Source organism: Fukomys damarensis, unplaced genomic scaffold (genome assembly GCF_012274545.1).
Source record: "Fukomys damarensis isolate Sample0158 unplaced genomic scaffold, DMR_v1.0_HiC HiC_scaffold_22, whole genome shotgun sequence".
NCBI classification, from domain to species: Eukaryota; Metazoa; Chordata; class Mammalia; order Rodentia; family Bathyergidae; genus Fukomys; species Fukomys damarensis.
In genome coordinates this window covers 919,818-926,111 of record NW_022900934.1, presented here as the reverse complement: position 1 = coordinate 926,111, position 6,294 = coordinate 919,818, and the positions used below count along the sequence as shown (strand labels likewise).

The window sequence follows — 6,294 nt, the reverse complement described above, 5'->3', positions numbered from 1 at the left end:
CCATCCACCCACCCATCCATCCACCCACCCATCCATCCACCCATCCATCCACCCATCCATCCATCCACCCATCCACCCATCATCCATCCACCCATCCATCCATCCACCCATCCATCCACCCATCCATCCATCCACCCATCCATCCATCCATCCATCCATCATCCACCTTTCACCAGGCTCCCCATCCACGAGCAGGAACACACAAAGTAAGAGACAACACAGCCAGATCCACCTTCCTGGGAGTCAGAACCACCGCATTTGTGACAAGGAAGTTGCATCTGGCAAGGGCTGGAAGGGGCTGGCCACATCCTGTAGGGACAGTGGGGCCAAGGGCAACATTCTCCAGGTATCCTGGGACCCCAGCTGCAGTGCTAGGCATCACTAAGAGAGTTAAGGAGATGGTCTCCAACCCAGCATAACCTCTAGTGCTCAGAGGGAGAAAAGTCTCCTTGTGGCCGCTGCCCCTCCCCACCACTGCATGGGCTGAGACCCAGCACTGGACCAAGCTGGGTGGGCAGCCAGAGCAGGGAGAACACAGAGGTGAGGGGCAGCCTCCATCTCCAACATGGCCTCATGGCACTGACTGGAGAGGGAGCTGCCCACGGTCACAAGGTCAGCAGGCTACAGACACCCACCCCAAACAGAACCCCGGTCCTTTCCTGCCCAGTTCTTCTTTACAGTTCTGGGGCTGTGTCCTCCAGCCCTAGGAAACAGTGGTCGTGAGGACTCCCCTGACCATAGCTCACAGCCCAAGTGTGCTGTTTTCAGGAAGTGTCAGGAGGGAGCCATTCCAAGCATGTCCTGCAGGGGCTGGGGTTCCCTGGGAGACAGCTGAAGGGCCTGCTGGGTGGGAAGGTAGGGTCAACACCAGGGACCTTCCAGGGCACTCAGTCTTCATGGATTCTCCACCCTCCTGTCACAAAGGCTCAAACCCACACACCCCATCCTTGCCTCACTGGTCCCGGCTGTCAGTGGGCGGAACCTCTGCTCTCACAGGTTCCCAAGGCTGGAGGCACCCCTCAGGCTAGCTTTGCCCGATACAGAACAAGCCCAGGGGTGCACAGCACAGCTGGAGCAGCTCCCTGGGGGCAACATGGTACACGCTCCTTAGTCCAGTGCCAGCCAAGCAGAGCAGAGGCAGTGTCTTCCCTGTCCCACCCACGTTGCTGCCCCTGCCTAGCACATCTCAGCTGAACCTGTGCTCCAGCAGCTCCGCCCCCATGGTGCTTTTACCAGGCCGACTCTAGACTGCTGTGAGGTGTCAGTGAGGGGAAGCTGGGTGATCGTGAGCCATACACAGCAGGTGCTCAGTGAATGGTGGCACCCTGGTTCTGTGAGAAGCAACCCAGCTGGTGGAGCAGCTGAGGGCAGTGGGGAGGGGGTTCGCCTGCTGCCCTCGACTCCTCCAGCACCCAAGGCTCCAGCCACATGGGCTCAGGGCAGGCTGACTGCCGGATGGAGCCCGGGAGCCACACCCAGGGAGGGGAGAGAGGGGACCGCTTTCCGGGGGACAGGGAATCAGTGCTCTGGCCTCCCGATGAAGCCTGCTGCGTCCTTCCTCAAAGCATCACTAATGTGAGGGAACAGGTGGCAGGTGGGGGCCATGGGAAGCTTCTACAGTGTCCAGAGGGGCAGGTGGGTGCTGCAGTCTCTTTCAAGCAGAAGCCACTCAAAGTCACCAAAGCACCTTGAGGGAAGAAGCCACCCTGGGGAGTGGGACACGCGCAGCACAGGAAGGTAGGGTGTCCCAAGAGCCCCTCTCCATTCACCCCAGACAGAAGTGCCCAGGAGCCGGCTTTCGGTAGATCCAGACAGAGCTAGGCCACCCAGGACAAAAGAACCAGAGAGAATGGTCCCCAGGAAGCCTCAGCAGCTCCTCCCAAAGATGCTGGAACTCTGGGGTCGGCTAATGCTGATCTACGGACCCCACACGAGGAAAGGATGCTGACTGAGGCAAAGGGCATCTCTGCAGGTCTTAGCCACTTGCTCCAGCAGGCTGGGTGACCACCGAGCCTTAAGCAGGGACGCCATGCCCCGCCTTTTAGAGATGGCTCAGGCCTGTTCTGTGCTTGGCTGGGTCTGGGAGTCTCTGCAGCTGCAGAGAGGCCCCAGTCCTCCCATCCACCTGCCACAGTCCGTTCATGGGTAGGACCCAGAACAGATGAGAGATGAGAGCCCCATCTGGTCCCTGGGCTCCCCACAGACAGGGCCCCACAGTGAGCCCTGCAGGGCGTGCAGATGTGGGGCTAGGACCTGTGCTCCAGCACCGCTGGCTGTGCTGGGAAGGCCTGGGACTGCACAATGGTGGGTACGGGGAATAAGGCCTCACACCCCAATGGACAGCCTGCCCGGCCTTCACTAGCTATCCCAATGGCCCTCTGCATCCTAGGGACCCAGCTCAGCCCATCTGTCCAGCCTCTGGCTCAGCAGTGACGAGAAGAGCTTGTCTGGGATGGAGACAGCTTGGACTGCAGGTAGAATCCACAAATGCATAAAAGCATAGAGCACAGTGTGCACACAGATGGGGTGAGGAAGAGACAGAGTGGCACGCCATGCTGGTACACATGGACTTGGAGTTTCTTTGCCTTGCTGTCCCAGACCTGCTGTTACGTGGCGGTGTTTTTATCATTTTTTAAAGGGAAAGATTCTGTGATGATCTGTTGAATTCTGGCAGCTCCCCACTCCAGCTCAGCCCCACTCCCTGACAGTTCTGGGCCTGGAATTTGGGGTCACTGGGACCAGAGACTTTGATCTGGGCGGGGTGGGTGCTCAGTAGTGCCAGGACCACCCACATCTCTCTCAGCTTGCGCCCTCTCAGACCAGTGCTCCTTCTCCAGGGCCCCTCATAGCCACCCTCCTCCCTAGCCACTGCCCTGGGAAAGGCCCGCTGCTCTGGCTCTGTGACCTGCTGGGACAGCCCAGCCCTCACCCCAGCTATGAATCACTCCCTCTCTTGAGCAGGTAGCTCTGGCTCCAACCAGGGTCACCATTCCTTTCAGGCGGGGCCCCATCTTCCTCACTGACCTAGGCACCTCAGCTAGGCACCCCTGCTTGGCCTAGGGTCACGCTGCCCTACCTCTTGGCTATACTCCAGGCCCTTGTTGCCCCCAAATGCTCCTGATGTGAAGGACAAGCCAAGCCCATGCAGATGGATGTGTGGAGTGGCTGATGCCCACCTGCAGAGGCCCCTCCCAAGCCAGCACACCAGCGCCTGCCCCTTCTGTGTGCTGTCTAGCATCTGTGCCAGGAGGAGACCACTGAGCTGCAGTGACCAGGTGGTGGAGTTTCCCTGACATGCACCCCTTGGGAGGTGACAGTCCACGGCTCTAAGGTCCTAGTGCAGGCTCTCAGTGACTTGACCTACAGCCATGGAAAAAGGCCCAGAGCGGATGGGGTGCCCAGGTTCTGAGTTTTGGTTCAAGGTTGGGCTAGAGGGACAGAGAGGTCACCTCAGGACACCCACACAGACAAGGCAGAGGTCTGGGACTCCAGGGCCTTTGCCCCGTATACCCTGATCCTGGCTTTCTGGGAGGAAGTCATGTAAGGCAGTGAACATCACAGCCACAGCTCAGAGGTCAGTTAGTCTTGACAGCCACGGACTGTCACTGCCAACAGAAAACAGAAAAAGTGGAACATTTCAAACTGGTCCAAGCTTGCAGATTTTGGGGGCTGTTAGAAACACCACTAGTGAGTGAGGAAGGACACTTAGGACCTGCAGCATCACCACAGCTCCCACCCTGGGCCCACTCCAGCAGCGACAGCAAGGGTCCCCCACGCCACCTTGGGGTGTCACACAGTGACCCGACCACTGGTGCGTTCGCATCACCCTAGGTGGTGCTGACAGAGGGTGGATGCCTTGTTGCTTCCTGGCCGAGAATGAGCGTCAAACCTCAGAACCACCCTCCCCGAGGGCAGGGCACAGTTGGCACCTTTCCCACTTGGCCCTGTGGCTGGAAGAGGCCGGCACATAAAAGTGTCTCCATTACACACATTTTGGGCAAAGAAAACAGTATCTGAGAGTAGAGGCCCAGCCTCTCCTTCCTCTTTGAGCACTGAACCTGCAAAGCAGCAGCCAGCAGGGTGGGCTCGGCCTGGAACCCTCCACGGGCCTCACACTGACAGGCTGCCCTATGCTGCTGAGAAGCCAGAATCCAGGGATCCCAGGGAGGCTCTGCAGGCCCAGATGGGTGTGGCTCAGAAGACTCCAGGACTCGGGTGCGCCAGCTGGGGGTGTGGGGTGCCAGGTGCAGGGAAGAATTCGAGCAAAGATCTGAGTGGGTGGGGAAGGGATGGCTACATGGCGCTCGGGGGACCTGTACACGTGTCACATCCACTCACACAGCTGGCCAACCCTGAGTCCCAGAGCACCCCTCCCTGTCCAGAAGACATTATGGACTTGTGGGGTGCCTTCTGCCTGCGCCCCACCAGGAGGAAAATGCAGATGCCCCCAACCCCCAAGGGGCACCCTGGGCCCATTGTGCTTCCCCTGGCTGTCAGATGAGGCCCTGGCTGGGGCTGGGACCAGCCGAACAGCTCTGTAAAGGTCTGTCTTGGGCTGAGGAGCACCCTGGGGGTGTCCTGGCAGTGGGGGTCTCAGCGGGCTCCTTCTGGTCACACCATGGGTCACTCCATGGTGCTGCAGCCACACTAATGAGGCTGAATCTCCCACCATGAAGACAGCAGCCCTACCAGGACCCAGCCCCTCCATCTCTCTCATCACAGCAGAGGGAGGCCTGGGAATGGCCTGAGGGTGCCCGGATGGCCCAGAATGGTAAAGTTCAAGCTATTCTTCAGGGAGAGATGCTTGGGCCTTTTGTCCTGTAACTTGGTAATAAGAAAACTCACACTTGTCAAAAACAGAGAGCGCCTCAGGATACACCCCCCCCCAGCTTTCCCTGGAGCCCCCACTGGCATACAGCAGCCAGAGTGGTGGGTGGCATCAGGGGAAGGGCGAGTGGATGGCCCCCAACTGCCAGCCAGGCCAGAACAAAAAGCCTTTGACAGTTCCCCACTGCAGTTCAGCCCTGTGCACGCAGCAAGGGGATGCAGCTCTGCCAGACCCTGGACTTGCCTGGCTGAGGGTGAGCCTGGAAGCTACCTCCCTCCAGCAAAGCCCTGTGTTCTCGTCAGGAAGGCCCTTTTCTCTTCAGGGCAACCAGATTTCCAAGGGCCTGACCAGTATCCCCGTCTGTCCATGGTCCACAGCAGACAAAACGGGCACTGTGGCCTGACCTATCCCTCCACACCTGAAGCCACATCCTTCCCCAGTTCATGTTTCTCCTGCTGCACTTGAGCCCACATGTCAACCCCAAGTGTATCTTCACACCAAATGCAGCACAGAGAAACCAGTCACCAGCCCCTCACCTGCTGCACTTCCTCTCCCCTCCACTGGCCTCAGACCCCACACCTAAGCATCAGCGGGCCTGTCCTGGTCCTTCTCCCAGGTCTGTAGCAGGCTTCTGAGCCCCTCCTTCCCGGGAGCCTGTGGAGGGAGCCCCTCCCTGAAAGACAGACAGGGCTGCTGCACAGCCTGAAGGGTCTCAGGGGACCTGGGGTCCAACAGCACCCTCCTTCTGGAGGGGGACTCACTCATTGCCTGTGCTGCCCCAGACAACAGCCAGGGGTGCCCAAGTTCCTCTTTAAAACTTCTTAGAAGCATTGGTCTTCCTCTGGATCCAGTCCAGCGGAGTCCATGGCCCACACCCAGTCTTGAACACAACAAAGCAGCATTTCCTTTTTAAGACTCGTGATCCAGGGCTCATTAGCATCTAAGCAAAGGCTTGCCCAGCTCTGCAGTCAGCAACCTTTGTTTAGCTCCCTCCTCCAGAGCGGCCCAGAGCACACATTCCTGGCATCCGGCAGGATCCTGACTCTAGGAACCTGGAAAGTTGGCTAAGGCACACCCAAGTTACCTGACAAAGCTCTGCACAGGAGCCTGCTTCTCTCTAGGCCCAGAAGTGTGAGCACAGCACTGGGCAGCATCTCTCCAGGCCCGGTGAATAGAGCGGCAGGGCTCTCCCACTCCAGAGCCCGACCTCGTTTGTGCCAGACACGGAACTCCGCTGCCCTGCGTCCCCTACTGGTTTGGCAACGCTCCTCTCGCACACTCTCCACACAAGCCTTTGCACAGGCGTGGACACGCCCGCGATAGTCTCTTCCTGGCCGCGCCGCGCCCATGGGACTCCTTGCCGGGCCCGCCGAGGGTTGCCCCCGCCCAATGGTTTTTGTCCGGGGCAGGGTCCTGCAGCCGTTCCCTGGCACCTGTCTCCGCGGCTCAAGACCCCGCGCCCCCCA

General features: G+C 59.3%; 1 protein-coding gene across 3 annotated transcripts in view; it reads right to left on the bottom strand.

Annotated features, from left to right (window-relative positions):
• Positions 1 to 6,294, bottom strand: part of Nkain4 (sodium/potassium transporting ATPase interacting 4) — a 27,614-nt gene that overhangs the window by 10,481 nt on the left and 10,839 nt on the right. The window lies entirely within an intron of this gene.